This window comes from Phascolarctos cinereus, unplaced genomic scaffold (genome assembly GCF_003287225.1).
Source record: "Phascolarctos cinereus isolate Bilbo 61053 unplaced genomic scaffold, phaCin_HiC Scaffold_2;HRSCAF=192, whole genome shotgun sequence".
Taxonomy (NCBI): Eukaryota; Metazoa; Chordata; class Mammalia; order Diprotodontia; family Phascolarctidae; genus Phascolarctos; species Phascolarctos cinereus.
In genome coordinates, this window is record NW_027555625.1 from 245,346,433 (window position 1) to 245,365,963 (window position 19,531).

Genomic DNA, 19,531 nt, shown 5'->3' on the forward strand with positions numbered 1-19,531 from the left:
TATGTTATCCAACTCAATTTGAAGATCCACCATTCCTCAATTATATTTTCTTTTTCTTCTGCTGGAAGGCCTCCTTTATTTTCTTATGATCTGAAAGTACTCTGAAGTTATAGAGTCATATTATTACTATCCAATGAGATTATGGATAAAAATATTTTTCATTATTAAACCATTCTGTAAATAGAAGTTATTATGTTCTGAAGGATAGGTACGAGACTTGTGATTTCACTGGTATAGGGAACTGTGAAGAGAGGACAGTTTCTCCACCAATGTAGGTTATCACTTTCTGTCCAATTGATAATCTGAGACAGCTATTTCAAGCACCAAGGGTTTGAGTTGCTTGTCCAAGGTCACACAGGCAAAATATGAGTCAGACTCGAAATAAAGTCCTCCCTGCTCTGAGGCTCCCTCTCTATCAACTAGGCCATATTACCTCATATTGTCTTTTATTAAATATATATGCTATGTAATTGAAAATGACTTTGAAAATTAACTAATCCACTTCCCTGACCTTATTTTTTTTTTACAGATGAAGAAACTTAGAACCACATGAGGAAAATTATTTGCTCAGACCATAAGCTTCCAGTGTTAAATGGGAGCTAGGTGGCTCAATGTCAGAAAGAACTGAGTTCAAATCCTGCCTCACATAATAGGTATATTACCCTGGGTAAGTCACTTATCATCTCATAGCCACAACTTCTTCCTCTGTAAAATGGGGATAATAACAGTAGTTACTTCACAAGATTACTGTGAGGATCAAATAAGATACGTAAAAAGCTTTGAAAATCTGAAAGCACTATATGTTAACTAATATTTTATTTTATTCTTATACCTCCAACTCCAGGGATCTTCCCACTATGCTCTACTACCTCCTGTTCTAACTAGGGTCATATTTATATTAATACTGCCTTGATTAATTCAATCCGAGCATTTTAAATTTAGAGCCACAGAAATTGTCTCTACATGCATAACAAGAGAAATAAAATCTAAAGGGAATCTTTAAGTGGCCTAAGTTACTCATTTCCTCTATCACTTGCCTTCATAAAATGTATTTCACAATTTTCAATGCTCCTTTTATGATTGGGACCGTACTGCTGCTTTTTATGACCTGGGACTATAAAGCAGAAGTGTATGATCGAGGTTAGAACTCCTAGTTGAGCATAAATGAATTCAGAAGACCTAGGATTGTCCCAGCAGAGAGGCTGTATGAGGCCATCTGCTGTCCTCTGGACTCACAGGTCACTTGGTTACATTTGTATAGCCCTGGAATGTGCTTTGTTTTAGGGTTTCATAATTTAGCCCCTATGCAAAGGGCATAAAATAATGAGGAGGAAGAGGAAAAGAAAGAAGTAAAGTAGGAAGATAATATTTATGTAGCACTTTAAGATTCACAAAGTACTTTACATACATTATTTTGTTTGGTTCTCATAGCCAATATGAGAGGCAGGTGCTATGCTTATCCCTGTTCTATAGAAGAGAAGATATAGGTTGAGAGGGAAAGCGACTTCCTCAGGGTCACGTACTTAGAAAATGTCTGAGGCAGAATTCAAACTTAGGTTTTCCTAACTTCAATATTTTCACTGGAGTCTACAATTGACAAAATCCATGATTAACTTGCTTTAAAAGCTTAATCAGGGCCAAAATTATTCATTTTTGAGACCACTAAGTAATGCATAGATTGGCCAGCCACTGACACCAATTCATAATGAATTTCTATTTCTGACCCTGAGCTTCCATATCAGCAAAATGGAAATCACAGCATATATAAAAGGAATAAAGGTGTTAACTAAGTGTTTATTATAATATTTGACATGAAGTCGCTAGGAAGTATGGTCCAGAAGATGTCTTTATTAAAATGTTTTTATTTCAAATCATTTCTCACAGTTATTGCCTTCATTAAGACATTTGGTTTTAGCCATTCTTGGTACTGATGGAATTATTACCTCTTCAAAGTGATTTGAAATTCCTGAATTCCAGCTGTTACTGAGGAAATTCCCTTCACAACCAGGAAACATTCTAGAATGAAGCAAGGTTACTGAGTTTCAGAAGCTGCCAAAAGAGGTTTTGTTTTGTTTTTCTTGAAGTTTGATTTCAAGCAATTGTGAGAAGCACATGTGTTGATTGATTTTCTGTGACATGGTTTTATTATACTTTTTCCCAGACAGTCTCTTACTTCTCAATGAAAAATTAAGCACTTTTAATTTATGGAGGGAGAGAGATTCAATTTTAATTATGTTTTCTTGTTTTCAATCTGTGTAATAAAGCTTTGGCTAACGACAGCTCCAACTCTACAAAAAGCATGCATGTGATCTATTTCTCTGATCTTGATCTTAGTCGTCATTATCCTTTAAACTCTACCAGAAAGCCAGAAAAGCGACGATTATGGCATCTATTCACACAGCACTTGAAAAAAAACTTTCCTCACCCCCCAAAAAAAGCCTGCAAGGTATGTTATCTCCATTTCACAAGATGAATAAACTAAGACTGGCAAGAGGCAGAAAGAGAACTGGAAGTCTGATTTTGTGTACAGTCTTCCCTCTGTTGCACTACAGAGTAATGTCAATGCCTGCTTATTGGTTGCATGTTTGGAAAAGTGTGAAAATAATAGTGAACTGTAATAGAACATTTTACAAACCTAATCTCATTTCATCCTGACAACAATTCTATAAGAAATATAGATATGTCCATTTTACTTGTGAAAGAACTGAGGATCTGAGAGGATAATCGACTTGCATATTATCATATAACTAACATCAGAAGCAGGATTTGAAGCCAGAGCTCTCTCCATTACAAGGGTAGCACTCTTTCCACTGCACATGCTATGACTCAAAAAGCACTGCATTTCGATGCAGAGTAACTGAATTCAGATATTTGCTCTACTCCTTATTCCCTATATGAAACTTGGCAAATCACTTAATCTGCCTGGCTCCTTCTCTTCATGTTTATGTAACTGAGGATAGGAGAGAAGTGTTCATCTGAAGAGAACTAATCAATCTCTTTCTGACTGCCATCCTCATACTTCAGGCATCTCAATAAATATGATTTTTGTTTGAGTCACTACTGTCACTGTGTGTATGAAGGATGGAGACTGGCAAGGGTGATGGGGTGGTAGTATGTGGTTCATTAACTTGCTATGGGGCAAGGCCAGAGTGGTAAATTTGCCTGAAACCACTGGCTCAGAGGGCTTTTCTCCTGCTTCTACTCACCAAGCCACCTCCTCCCCTCAAAACACTGATAGCTGACTGTGTTGACATGTGCTCTAAATTCATTTAAACTTTTCTCTCCTTTGGAGAAGCTATAACACATTAACCATTTTCTTTTTATTCTAGTCGAGTTCCCAGCTAGAGAAAGAAATCTCAACTATTACAGAACTCGTCTTTCTCTGTTTCTCTCTGTCTCTGTTTCTGTTGCTCTGCCCCTTGCTCTGTGTGTGTCTCTGTCTCTCTCTGTGTCTCTCTGTCTCTCTGTTTCTATCTCTCTCTGTCTCTCTCTCTGTCTCTCTCTCTCTCTCCCTCTCCCTCTCCCTCTCCCTTTTCCTTTCCCTCTCCCTCTCCCTCTCTCTCTCTTTCTCTCTCTCTCTTTCATTTGATGAGCACAGTCTCAGTCACTTACTATTAATTCCCCTCAGGTACATGTATTCAAAGAACAATGTCTTAGAGAAGTCAGTTTCTTTGAGGATATATGGCAAATACAGAAAGTGAACAGAATCCTAAAGAAATGAGGAGTAGGAAATAGACTCAGCAAGGGGCAGCTGAAGAGAGGTAAGGGATGGGGAGGCAAGAGTTTCATCAGTTTCATTCTCAGTATAAGAGATAACCACAGCCATGCTACATTGGCTTCTAGTTGGTATTAGTGGTCCTGCATTATCTAGCTACAATCTTTTTCCAGCATTTCATGCCTTGATTATGACATGACTGAAATTCAGCACTCTCTCATCAGCCCTGAGACTTCTTTCATCTTTTCCCTACCATCACATTTGTTTACCTCTTTTTTCTCAACAGATTTCAGTTCTCCCTTCTCCCACAGGACTGGAAAGGAGCCATTTCATTGGTTGCAGTCTCACAGCCCAAAGACTTTAGGAAGGAGGAACCAAAAGGCTGTATCTGCCAGCAATCTCTAGTACCCTATAACAAAAAAAAATCATAAGGAAAGGCAAAACTATCTCTAAGGTTTTTTTTTTCCCTAGCTATAAACCTGGAAGCATATGACTTCCTTCAAATTTCAATGAATTCACTTTGCCCCAAACTTCCAGACTTTGGCCAAAGAGCCTTAGGATATGCTAAAGTGAGAGCCAATAGAAAAGCCAAAAACAAACTCAAAATTTTCTATGCATAGAACATTACCCACTTGGAATTTAATAACTCATTTACTTCCTGCCAAGCTCCTCTAAGTATGAACACAATTTCCCAGGGAAAACTTTCCTTCTTGGGTTTTTTAAGTTGCTGGGAGTAGGATCCAGTGACCTCTACCCTGAATTCTCTGCTCAGTGCTCTGGCATTAGATGAATATGCTGAGCTGGGTACTTCCTAAAGACTTTGTTAGATAGCCACTAACAGACTTAAAAAAAAAAAAAGACATGGCACTTTGCTCTCAAACTGAAACTCAACATACTTGAAACAGTTAGAGTACCATACAGGAGCATTAGTATGAAGCCAAATATAGTATGAGACAGATCACCCAGGGCTTGGCCATTATTTCCCTTTCTTACTTAAATAGTTCTCATGGATTTCTCTCCATATGTCTGTACCCTAGAAGGAAGAAGGCTATAATAAACCCCACCCACCCCTTCTGCTCCCTCTTCCAATAATCTTTTTCTTACTTGATTTTATAAATATGTTTCTCTAGTGTGGGGTTCTTTACCTGAGGTCTGTGACTTAAAATCTCTCTCCCTCTCCCTCTCCCTCTCCCCCCTCCTCTCCCCCCCCCTCTCTCTCTCTCTCTCCCTCTCCCTCTCCCTCCCTCCCTCTCCCCCCCCTCTCTCTCTCTCTCTCTCTCCCTCCTCTCCCTCTCTCTCTCTCTCTCTCTCTCTCTCTCTCTCTCTCTCTCTCTCTCTCTCTCTCTCTCTCTCTCTCCCTCTCCCTCTCCTTCTCCCTCTCCCTCCCTCCCTCCCTCCCTCCCTCACTCTCTCTCTCTCCTCTCTCTCTCTCTCTCTCTCTCTCTCTCTCTCTCTCTCTCTCCATATATGTATATACATAGATATACATAGATATGGATGTAATTATGTATGTATGATAACTGCATTTCCCATATGTGTGTATATTTATAATGTATACATATATGTAATAAATATATTTCCCTCTTATATGTATAATTTTTTCTCCCCCACTCACTGAGAAGACAAGAAAAACAAAACCCATTACAAATAAGTATAATGAGGAAAAACAAATTTTTCACATTAGCCACATCCAAAATAAAAAAGAAAGGAAAATAAAGACAGCTATATTTCAATGAAATTCATTTACTTTGTAATGTTATATGTTTTCATTTGTGAAATTTAAAAATGTTATTCTGAGAAGGGGTCTGTAGGTTTCACCAGACTGCCAAAGGAGTCCATGACACAAAAACATTTAAGGACCCCTGCTCTAATGGAATGTCAGCTTCTAAAGGCTAAGTTTTTTTCCCTGTTTGTCTTTGTATCCCTGCACCTGACCCAGTACATCATATATGATAGATGTTTAATAAATGCTAGTTGCATAAATCAATGAATTTCATGTTTGTTCAGTGTACTTGTATCTGGACCACTGATGAATTTTGCTCTGCACACTTTTCTGCCTCAGGAAGAACCAGATACCTCAAGGAGATGTTTTCCATAAACCTTAACATAAAGCCTGCTTCCAGTTCCATTATGCCCCAGGTAATGCGTTTTAAGTGGCACACTGACCTGCCACTGGAATTTGGTATGAAAAGAGATGACAGATGAGGAAGAGACTGCCATCAAGATTCTAGTTTATTAGCCCACTGCTGGCTGAGGGATTGTTATCTCTAAAATATAGCATTCCTGTTACAAGGTACAATTTTTCACATCCATTAAATTGCTTTGCATGAAAGTGTACTTCTCTGCTACCATAGCAACCATGTTTTCTAATCTGGTTTCAAATTTTTACCGTGTGCTGCATAAGATAATGCTACTTTTTCCTATTTGGGAAGCAAGTTAGTGGTAGCTTGAAGTTGGGAGTTTAAGTCCCCAAGGAAAAAACAAATAACCTATATACTAAACACTGACTTTTCTCCTTAGGCACAAATGACCTAATATTAGCCCACTCTTTTCCTTAATAATATTGGTGTTGAACTTGGAGTCATCTTTAACCAGATGGATCTATAGCCACTATGTGATGCCATATCTATAGATATTCCAGAGCATTCCTTCATCTGTTCCCATTCAGAAAATCCAAGTTCCCTTGACCACCCTCACACTCCCTCCCCACCACTCTATGGCTGCTTCTTTTTGTCAAACAGAAAAAAAAATATTTTTCTCTCCTCCCTGTGATCATTCTGTATTGTTCAGGATCTCCTACGCAGATTTTGATTGAATTCTAACTCAGTACAGTGATAGGTAGTTTAGATGATGCAGAAAATGGACATTCTTCATGAGGGGGGGAGACTGGCAGGGGAGAAGGGTGAGTTGAAAAATAATGTTATCAATACCACTAATTCCTGTACAAGTAGAGCATTACGGTCATTGGACAGCTCTTTTATCTCCATCCTTTAGCTTTAGCCAAAGGAAGTAATGTTTTTTTTAAATATATTTTTATTCAATTCATTAAATATTTCTCAATTATATGTTAAAAAAACACAATCTTTTTTTAAATTCTGAGTTCCAAATTATCTTCTTCCCTCTTGCCCCCCTCCTCTCCTTGAGGAGGTAAATAATTTGATATTAAATAATCAAATGAAGTCATGCAAAACATATTTCCATATTAGCCATGTTGCAAAAGAAAATGAAATAATGTTTTAAAAATATTGACGTCCTACATTCACTTTAGTACATAGGAAATCAGGTTTCTGAAAACTTTTGCTCTTCTCCAGTTGAGCATTTTTGAAGTCAATTGTTTTCCACTTTTTCAGATGACACAGTGCATTGGTGTTAAGTCATTTCATGTTGTGTCAGAGGTAGGGAATCGTCTCTCGTAATGAAACATGACTGATGCAACCTGACATCACATGTTGCAATGTGATCCTGCAGCTGGAATTCTAAAATATATATATATTTTTATCCCCCTCAAATCTGTTGTTTCCATCACCTCAGAGACAGTTGAAAGAAGGGAAGCAGATTTTTCCATGATGGACATAGATGATGAAATTGCCAAATCAGGAAGTAAATATTCTATTTTCTATACAAATAGAAAACAAAGTATGAGCTTTCTAAAATGTTTTTGTAGACATTGGGGACAAAGATGATAAAATCACAGGATGCAACAAATTTATACTGCTAAAAGGCAAAAACTTTTACATCAGTAATCATTTATCCTCTCACTTAATGAGGGAGCAAGATTTTTTTTATACTGTGTGAGGGAAAAAATGTGACTTGGTCATTTGTGTGTACATCCTCTTGGGAGTCCTTGCACACATGTGGAAAATAAATTTATTCTTGAGGCCCAGCACTTCTAACATCAATTTTCACTACATGGTAGTTTTCAAAACCAAAAGAATACTGACAATAGAAATCGAACCATTTTACCTCAGGGGACAAGTAGTGAACTTTCATATCTACCTAACAACAAAGAGAAACTTTTCAATCAGTAGAAAACATCCAGTTTGGGGGCATAAAACTTATAAAAGTCTTTCAAGAATGTGAAAAAACTTCAATCTATATTCAGACCTACCTTCTTTACCTTTTTGCTAATTAAACAATGAACTATTTCATGTATACTCTATGTGTTTACATGGTATACATGTGTTTGTGTATGTACACACATGCGTATGTATACATATGTGTCAGACTTGAGCAATAGGAGGGGAGGGCAGAAAGGATGGAAAAACAGGGACATTAAAATGTAAAGGAGAAGTTCTTTCAGGCTAAAAAGAAGCATTCCATACTGCAGAAAGAATAAGAGACTTGAATAGCTCAATTGTATCTTAAGGTATCAAGAAAAACAAAGAAATTACCTCTAAGATACAAGTTAAATTCATACTTTTGTACCTAGGCACTTAACTGTATGAGACTCCAAAAAGTAGACTGAGAACTTCAATTGAATCAATCTGAATCAGGATGGATCTCCATAAACTAAGGAGTAATCAATCTTTGACTAACAGAACTTCTGAACAAGGTAGGTCACCCACTGCATCCTGGGCTATCACCAGTCTTCTTAATGCAGACAATGTTGTGCAGCTCTACCTCATTCAAATCTAATTCACACACAAGTCACAATATCATACTAATAATGTCATTGGTCCTCTTCGAGGAACAAAGGATCAACAATAGCAACAACAATGGAGATTGTAAAACAGGCAATGATAGACTTCTCCTGTTTTAAGTGACAGACCCTAGAGATAAGACTATGGGACATGCAAAGGACAGGCTTCTGTCAAGCATAGGCTAAGGACAGTTACCTTCAATGAAAATAAGTTGCATTACTTTTTAGTTGAATATAAGACAGAACAACTCAACTAATCCAATGGCTAAAAGTTTAAAAAAAAAACTATACTCATCACAGAGTATACTCACGCTCATTGGTCCAGTGGATCAATTTTCCACTCAAAAATGTCATGTTTTGGAAGACCCCAATAGACAAGCATCCATCTCAGCTCAGTAAAGTATCAGCTATCCAGTGGCCAAATGATCTTTCCCACCCAGCCCAGCATTAATAGACTCCATTGAATAGTCAAGTCGGCAGCTGAGCAAAGTGCTTGATCCAACCCAGCTGCTGATTGACCCATCTAGTCAAGATACCATGCCCTATGAGGATTAAGTCCATCTGAGCTGCCTCATGAAGGAGCAAGCCCAGATGGGAAGCCAAGGTAGTCATTCATCCCCAGTACCACACCCCACAGCAAACATAATAATTACCCTTCCAAGTAATAAAGATCTACAAGGTCCTGCATCCCCAGAATTCTGAGTTATGTTGCCTCTTAGTGTTACAAACACATATGCCTCATTTCCACTGTATTGTAAGTTCCTTCTGGCTGCTATCTCCAACTGACTTCAACTATGGACTTTGCATGTATTTGTGGGAGAGTACTCTCATGTTTTGAAGGGGAAGAGTTAATGGTAATTATTGTTCTAGCTATGCTAATTTGACTAAATAATATTGCTTTTTAAAAGTAACGGTCTCCTGGCTGATTGTTAAGTGGAACAAAGCACACCAGAGGGGACTTTTGAGTTTGTGGGAGATACACATTTGTAAGTTTACCATTAAAGTCCTGAATAGTGAAAGTAATCTTTCTAGGGATAAAACCTGTCAGTGTAAATTGAGTGAGAGCAATAGGGAGGGTGCTAAATACATACTTTTGTGTATGTATGAGTGTGTGTGTGTGTGTGTGGATGTGTGTGTGTGCATTATGTGAATATATACAAATATATGTATACATGCAAATGTGTGTATTCCTTTTTATGCTTCTTCAGCATGAAAACATAGGAATTCCTTCCCACATGAGTTGTATATCACAATCTATTTATTCCCTCTCTTCTTATGTTATTGGTCCGTGTTTTTTCATAGATAATCCAATGAGAATCTGCTCAAAATACTAGTGGCATTTCTCTATGTCTTTTAATTTTGGTGATTCCTAAGGAGCATCGGATCATCTATTTGTTATTTCTCAATTTCACTACATGCGTACCTTAACTCTTTTTTTTTTTCACATTCTATGTTTCCTCAAAGATATCCTTTATGCCACTTCTGGCATGTAGGATATAATCATAGTCAAATAAAGCCTAAAACATACCTAACATGTTTATTAATATGCATAGGTACATGTATGCATATGTGTTGTATTGCAAATGTGTATTTATGTGTATATAATCTCATTCTTGAGCCTTAAATCAGACATGAGAAGCAGATACTAGATAATATCTCATTTTTTTCAATTTTATTAATTCATTTTGATTTATCAACAATCACTTCCATATGCTTATGAGTTGAAAATTTTTCTCCCCCTTCCTCCCCCCCAACCCTCCCATTACATACCCATTAAACATATTTTCACATTACCAAAGTTGTAAGTAAAAATTAAAACCGATAGGAGGAACCCTCAGAAAGATGAAACAAAACTCAACAGAAGATAAAAATAAGTGATAGCTATTCGACTTCCATAGATCTTTCTTTGGATGTGGACAGCATTTTCCATCCCGAGGCCTCTGGAGATGACTTAGATCCTCATAATGCTGAGAAAGATTCAGTTTAACAATCATAGTCATTGTATAATGTAGCTGTTATTCTGTACAAAGCCCTCTTGGTTCTGCTCACTTCACTCAGCATCAGACCATATAAGTCTTTCCAGGTTTTTCTGAAGTCAGCCTGTTCTTCATTTCTTATAGCACAATAGTATTCCATTACTTTCTCAGCCATTCCCCAATGGACGGGCATCCTCTCACAATTTCCAATTCTTTGCCACCACAAAAAGAGTTACTATGAATATTTTTGTACATGTGGGTCCTTTTCCCATTTGTTTGAGCCCTTTAGGATATAGCCCTAGAAGTGCTATTGCTGGGTGAAAGGGTATGTATATTTTTGTAGCCCTTTGGGCACAGTTCCAAATTGTTCTCCAAAATGGTTGGATCATTTCACAACTCCACCAACAATGTATTAGTGTTCCAATTTTCCCACATCTTCTCCAACATTTATCATTTTCCTGTTTTGTCATGTTGGCCAATCTGATAGGTGTGATGTGGTACCTCAGAGTTGTTTTGATTTGCATTTCTCTAATCAATAACGATTTAGAGCATTTTTTCATATGACTATAGATGGCTTTAATTTCTTCATCTGAGAACTGTCTGTTCATATCCTTTGACCATTTATCAATTGGGGAATGGCTTGTGTTCTTATAAATTTGTCTTAATTCTCTACATATTTTAGAAATGAGGCCTTTATCAGAGAGACTGGTTGTAAAAATTCTTTCCCAATTTTCTACCTTCCTTCTAATCTTAGTTGCATTGGCTTTGTTTGTGCAAAAACTTTTCAATTTAATGTAATCAAAATTACCATTTTGCTTTTCATAATGTTCTCTATCTCCTGTTTGGTCATGAATTCTTCTGTTCTCCATAGATCTGATAGGTAAAGTATTCCTTGTTCTCCCAGTTTACTTATGGTATCAGCCTTTATATCTAAGTCATGAACCCATTTTGACTTTATTTTGGTATATGGTGTGAGATTTGGGTCTATGCCTAGTTTCTGCCATACTCTTTTCCAGTTTTCCAGCAGTTTTTTTCAAAGAGTGGGTTCTTATCCCAGAAGCTGGGGTCTTTGGGTTTATCAAATAATAGATTACTATAGTCATTGACTACTGTGTCTTGCATATTTAACCTATTCCACTGATCCATCTCCCTATTTCTTAGCCAGTACCAAGCAGTTTTGATGATTTCTGTTTTGTAATACAATTTAAGATTTGGAATTGCTAGGCCACCTTCCCCTGCATTTCTTTTCATTAGTTTCTTTGATATTCTGGACCTTTTGTTTTTCCAAATGAATCTTGTTATTATTTTTTCTAACTCTATAAAATAATTTTTTGGTAGTTTGATTGGTATGGCACTGAATAAGTAAATTAGCTTAGGTAGGATTGTCATTTTTATTATATTAGCTCGGCCTACCCATGAGCAACTGATGTTTTTCCAATTATTTACATCTGATTTTATTTGTGTGAAAAGTGTTTTGTAATTGCTTTCATAGAGTTCCTGGGTTTGTTTTGGGAGGTAGACTCCTAAATAGATAATATCTCATTTTAAAGATGAAGGAGTTGAGGCTGAGAGAAGTTAAGTGACTTGTCCAGGATCATGTAGCTAGTAAGTGTTTAAGGTAGGATTTGAACTCAGGTCTTCCTGATTCTTTGTCTGGTACTCTATAGAGTTTGTCACCTAGGTACTTCAAGGTAACGTAATGGACAGAGATCATTAGAAACATGCTGTACCTTCCTGGTGCTTAATACTGATCTCATCATTGATCTTCGATTCTTTGGAAATTGTATTGTTCCAGTATTTTCTAATGTACAACATCACCAGGACCACATCTATGCTAAAATAATATTTTTAAAATGCATCTTTGCACCTGGGAGTGGATTAGGGCCATTAAAATGCAATGTATTATTTTCCATTTGCAGTGCAATCTGCCCTCTTTATTCAGTTCTAGACTCAATTCATTTTTCAGATGCAATTACTATCCCAGAAACACATAATTATAGACATATGTGTACTGCTATGGTATATTTGTTATCTTCTTGCCATTTTCATTCATGAATTCTCTTCATATGGTGTAGCTTAGCTAGTCCACAAAAACTTCATCTCCTTTCCAAGTGGAAAAACATGACAGCCAAGGGAAACACCAATTTAGAGTACCAATTCAACAGCAAAACACAGTAAAGGAGGACAGACAATTATGAACAACACTGGCCCATAAAACAGTGAAAAGTAGTGGAAGCAAAAATCTTTAGGGAGCTTAGTGCTTGCCCCAAGTAAATCCTCTTGTTCAGGCATATTGTTAAACTGGATATGTGCTTAAAAATTCCTTCGAAGGAATATCTTGAAAAATCTGAACGTGGGTAATTAAGATCCTAGGATCATATAATTTTTAGCTGCAAAGGACTCTAGAGGTCACTTATGCCAACCATTTCATTTTAGAGATGGAGAAACTGAGTCCCAAAGAGATGACATAATTTCCCATATAGCTTGTAAATAACAAAGCCTAGACTCAAACTCACTTCTTCTGAATCATTGCCAAGTATTTTTTAGTGTTTTGCAAGACTCTTTCATTGGTATTCTTTTGGGAAAGTTTTCTTTATAGGTAGGGATTTGCTGAATAGTTTTTTTTTTTTTAAGAACTTGAAGCTGATAAAAGCTCAATAGCTATGTGAATTAGGTTATACTTTCTGTTAGTCTGAGGATGGAGAACACTATTGGGTTGCAAATCCCATTTCTTTCATGTTGCAGTGACTTGGAAATTCGCTTTGAAAACCTTGCTGTCTGGTGGATGAATTTTTAAAAGATGCATTTCCAAAATATCCCATGGGTCTTTCATGATAGATATGAAAAGTGAAAATGGTTTCACTTAGCTCTCATGGCATCTTACCAGTCCAGCAAAATCCTCAGTTAGATCTTGTTAAAGGCATTATATAGACATTGCTTTGCTAAAATTAGAATAGAAAATGTACATTACCAGTGAAGAGGAAGAATAATTTTAGAACCCACAGAAGACTGGGGCTAGATTGTACTATTTTCCATCTATCATCATGAAACACCAAATAAAGCACAGATCAGAGTACAAAACTCCAGTCCCTTATTTCTCTATTTATTTTTTTTCTGAGTCTTTACATCATTTCTCTAATCATTTTAGCTAGATACATTTTTTTATGTTAGTTGGAAAATATAATGTGAAGATGGCAAATAGGAAGAATCTAATAAGGTCCTTCTATAACTCCAGAAGAGCTGTTCCTTGTCTATTAAGGTAATAGAATAGTTTGACTTGTAGAGAAACTCTAATCTTACCAAGTCAAGCTTGTTTTTAAGAAAAATAAAAAAGAAAACAAAGCCAAAAGAAAAAGAAACAAAAAATTGGGAACACAGGGAAGGAAAAAGTAAGGGAAAGAGGAAGGAAAGAAGGGGAAGGAAAGGAGAAGAAGGGGAAGGAAATGGAAGGAAGGAAGGAAGGAAGGAAGGAAGGAGAGAAGAGTTTGATCTTCTAGGAGAGTAACTATGGGTCTGTCTTATAACTAATAAATAGCAATGATTTCAAATTCTTTAGCCTTAGATGCAAGTGGTGATTATACTCCTTAGATTTTATAATACAATCCCTAGGTCTAATTATACTTTAAAGAATGGGGATAAATAATTAGTTTTTGACATTAAAGGATCCTACAAAGTAATTGATTCTAAGAATTCTCCTCCTCTCTCGGACACATACCAGCAACATCAGTACCATTGTATGAAATGTCTAAATGTGAGAATTTAATTATTAGTACAAATGTGGTTTATAATATGCTTATCATGATCACTAACAAGAAGTATGCTCAAGATTATTAGTAATATACATATATATATACACACACACACACATATATACACATATATATGTGTGTGTGTTTGTGTGTATATCTATCTATATCTATAACTACATCTATATCTATATTTATATCTACATCTATCTATATCTATCTATATGTGTGTTTGTGTATCTTGGTAGTATTGTCCATAGACAATAAAGATCACATAAAGATGGAGGATTCTCAATCTTCAATAATTCATAATCCATTTAATTTTCCAAGACCATGAGGAGCCGTGGATGTTTTGGAAAAATAATTCTATATTTACTTAACAGGTGAGACATGACTTTCCCTTCCTACCACTCCTCACTCCTTTGGGGTGTATGTGTATATGTGCCTGTTTTTATGTGCATATGTGTACATGTATGCACATGTTCATATATGTGCATGCGTGTGCCAGGCATTGGCACAGCTCAAATTTAGCTGGAATTGGTTGAGGACTCTTAAATAATTATAAGGTGACCACATTAGACTCTCAATATTGGCAAAGCTTTTTTTTTTCCTTCTACCTGCAGTTCCAGACTGAAGACCTATCACTAAAATTGCTGCCTCAAATATATCCTCAGGGAAATCAATAACAAATCAAGCAGCTATTCACTCAGATTTATTGGCATAACCAGGTGAGGCTGCCAAAAATCTCCAAGAGTGGGTTGTTGATTATAAGGCAGCCAGTAGAGATCAAGCTCTAGCTGGATTTCATGCTGATTTGATAAATTCCCTTGCAGCAACTGATAGTAGAAGTGGTAACTCAAATGAATACTTCCTCAAGATGTAATAATATATTTCATCCCACTTACAGCATAGATGTAGCTAATCAGTCTTAATCTAAAATAGCTCAAAAGTCTTGGGCATCATTGGGGCTAAAAGAAGGCAGCACTCTTACTCCTTGTAATTTCAAGTTTACCTAAATTATTTTGAGAAGCTGCTGCAATCTATGGGTATGTGAAACAACTTATTTGGGTTGGGGGGGGGGACTTTTTACTAATTACACAATGATGCAAAAGCAATCCTTACCCAGACTGGTAGCATCGGGTTTTTGAGGGTTACCTAAATGAGCGGGAGGACAACCTAAATTTCTGCTTTCTAGTAGTGTTTCTCCTCCTTCCTGCAACCACACGTGACTGTACCCCTGCCTCCTGCAGTGGGATTGGCCTAGAAACGGACGGGCAGACATGTACTAAGTCATCAATTCTCTGCCTTTCTCACATACTAAAATGCATTTTCGAAATGCAAGGAACACAGCTTTCTGGCAAAGCATGTAAATAAAGATCATCGGGTAATAATTTCCCTCCATGTTCCGTGTGGCTACAGTTCGTCAGCAGCAATTTGTGCTTTATTACCTAGTTCAGAACAAACACCGTTCTGCCATATTTACATTAACTTTAAATTACCATTGCATAGCAGAAAAAGAGCCATCTCACTGCTCACAGGTTATGAATTTCCCTTTCCATTATTGCAGCTGCATTGATTTACAAGAATAATCGAAAAGGAGTGATGCAAGTCAGATTTACCACTAATATGACTCCATGGACCTGATTGTCAAACACAGTGAAACAGAATGTACAGGTGCACATTTCTGGTTAATGTCCAAATTCTGTCAGTGCAAAGCACTTTGGAAAAAGCAATTGGAGAAATGTGAATTGTTCATGATTCAGAGAAAAATAGGTTATAATTCCAAACATCTGCTTCCTACAAAATGTTACATAAATTAGAAGCTTCAAGTTCACATTCAGAAGCATAAATATGATGTTTATAGATAACAATTGCCACGCAAAGGGAATTTAGAGAATGATTTCTTCTAACAACCTGTACAGGCTACTAAGGAAGTCAAGAGGTGATTCTTCCTATGGTCTAGACATGCGGTGAGGATTGGAAGAAATATAGGGTGGAGGACAGTAGTATGAAGGAAGCACCAGAGTTGGGCAGAGAACAAGAATGGTGACTTACTTCTTTCCCTCTTTGTTCATATTCCCAACCAAAGGGTCTTCCTCCCTTTCAGGCTTCCTCAAAAGAGAACAGATTCACATACTGGGAAGAGCATGGGATGTTAAGAAGGAAGACCCAGGTTCAAGTCCTGAAGTTACTATTAACCTGTCTACATTTTCTTCTGAGAACCGGGAGTAATAGCATTTCCTATATTATGATGCAGTTGTGAGAAAAGTATCTTTAAAAACTGTAAAATGTTAAATAAATATATGTGGGCTAAGGTTCAGCATGAGGAAAATCTGAGGTGATTGTGAAATGAGCTATCAAAGAAATATCAGATGTCTCTTTTTTAAGATTTTTCATTTTTATTGATTTTGTTTATGTAACTTGGACTTCTTTAGTTGCATGTCATCTAATCAGTATCATTGTATTTTAAATAATGTTTCTATAATTTCTTCTTTGAGTCACCTTATTTCTTAATCTATTCCATCTCCTTTCTCTATGGAGTGAATAGCCTTTATAATGAGGAATTAAAAAGAAAAAAAATATTTTTTGTTGAAATGAACCAATGTATTAGCCAAGTCTGATCCAACATGCCGTGTTTCACACCCATGTGAAGCTTTGCAAAGAAAAAAGGGAAGTGGATTTTTAAAAATCTTCTTTGGAGTCATAATTGTTCATTAAATTTACATGACATTTAGTCTAATTTTGTTATTGTACTTTTCATTTATACTGTTGCAGTCATTTAAATTATTGTCTTTGTTCTGCTACAAATATTTTCATTTATATGGGTTCTTTCTGTCTTTTACCATATTGGAGGTATATTCCTTGCAGTGAGATCTCTGGGTCAAAGGGTATGAACATTTTAAGTCACCTTCTTACAATACTTCCAAATTGCTTTGCAGAATGGTTGTACCAATTTAAAGCTCCACCAACAATGCTGTCTTGTTCCCCCAATATTAATCATGACAAAATGATTGTCATCACACATGGCAATTGTTTGACACAATGACACTAGTGGTTCCATGAGGAAAATCTAAATTCTAGTACTATTTTTTCCTCTCAAATATGATATGTTGAACTAAAATGTTAAATATGTGCCTGAAATATAAAATTACATATTATATTTAAAAAGGAGTTTTGCTGAAACTTGTTGGTCCAAAGGACAAAACAGATAATTTTAATTACATGAAATTGAAAATTTTTTCATTCCTCTTTTTAGAAAGTACACATGTGTTTCCAGATTCTCTCCGAGACTTACTAAAGGTAGAGGGGGAAAAAAGATTTTGGCAGCGACAAACACATAGGGGAATCTAACACCTCAACATATTCCTGATTTCCACCTTGGCCCCTAAAATCTTTAGAAAATGTTCCCTTGGGTGAGATTATGGCCTCTTTCTTATTTGAGCAAGTTCTCATCTCCCTCCCATCTAAAAAATTCACTCAGTCTTCTCTGAATTATGAATGTGTATGCATACATGTATACATAAATCACTATACAGATATATAGATATGGTACAAAATTTTAGTCTTGTACTCCTCTCAGAGAACAGACTAACCTGTCTTATATCCCCTTCTGCTCCTTCCAGACAGAAATCAAAGTCTCTTTGGAGAGGGATGGGCAAGATTCCACAGATATCTACCTATGCCTTGTTCAAGCTGCATTTAGAGGATCCCTATAGATATAAACACCTTTCATATTACACAGTTGTTAAGTCTTTGATTATTTTTATAATGCTGTTGTATAAAATGTTCTCCTCGTTCTGTTCACTTTGCTAAGCACTGGTTCATGTAAGTCTTCAGTTTCCCTAAAACTGTCCTATTCGTCATTTATTTAGGCACAATAATATAATAATTTGTTCATTCTCCAATTGATGGGTATGTTCTTAGCTTCCATTTTTTTTGTCACTCCAAAAAGAACTGATAAAAATATTTTTGTACATATGTGTCCTTTTTCCACTGTTTTAGGTCTCTGTGGGGTATTTACTTGTAGTGGTATTTGTGGATCAAAAAGTATGGATAATTTAGTAACTTTGGGCACTTCGTTAAAATTGTTTTCCAGAATGGCTGTATGATTCAAAGCTCTCCTAACAGTGCATTAATGTTTCTGATTTTCCCGGTCTGCCCAACATTTGTTCTTTTCCATTTTTTTCCAACTATGATGGGTGTGAAGTACAGCCTCAAAGTTGCTTTAATTTGCAATTCTCTAATTATTAACAATATGGAGCATTTTTTCATAAGGCTATTTATAGCTTAATTTTCTTCCCCGGAAAACTGCCTAGCCATTGTCTTTATCCATTCATCAAGCAGGGAAAGGACTTTTTTTAAAAAATATGAATCTGTTGCTTATATATCTCTTATTAGAGAAAGTTGATTCTCTTCTAATCTTGTTTGCAATGGTTTTGTTCATGTAAAAACTTTTAAATTTCATGTAATCAAAACTTCCTATTTTATCTTTTGTAATCTGCTCTATCAAAGGAGATGACATTTGTTAAGCAGTTAGCATACTACCTGGAACATAATAGCCACTATGTAAATGTTGATTCCCCTTCTCTTTCCCTTTTCCCTGTTTATCACTTTGGTCATTAGCTCTTTCATTGATCAAAATGTCCTTAATTTGTTTATGATGACTTTTTATATCTACATCATGTATCCACTTGGAGCTTATTCTGGTATTTGGTATGAGGTATTAGTCTAAACCTAATTTTTGTCAGACCGCTTTTCAGGTGTCCCCACATTTAAAAAGAATCAAATTATGAGTTCTTAGTTCACTAACTGATATCTTGGAATTTATCAAACCCTATAGGTTTTTTAGCTTCTGTATATTGAGTACCTAATCTCTCTGTCTCTCTCTCTCTCTGTCTCTCTTAATGCTTTGATGATTACTACTCTGTTGTATAGTTTGAGTTTCTAGACCTTTTGTTCCTACAACTAAATTTTATTTTGTATAATCCTTTAAAGTAAGCCCTTTGGTAGTTTGATTGTATGACAATAAATAAGTAAATTAATTTGGATAGCATTGTGATTTTTATTGTATTGGCTTAGCCTACCTATGACTCTCAAATATTTTGTGCATTTTGCATTGAATAGAATTTCCTTTCTACCAATTACTACTGGATTTTGGCAACAGAAAGGGTGTTGATTTTATAATTTTTTTTTCTTTATTCAGCTGCTTTGCTCAGACCATTTCTCATTTAATTTCTTTGTTGATCTTGAGGTCTCTAATTTAATTTTTCATTGGAAAATATTCATAATTTTATCTTTGTCTTTTTTATACTTTTCATTTCTTTCTTTGTTGCTCTTGCTAGTATTTCTAGAATTACTTTAAATGATATTGGGGAAAACTAGAATCCTTGCTTCACTCATATATAATACAACACATTTATAATTAAAAATTATATATAATTAAATCAATGTAATT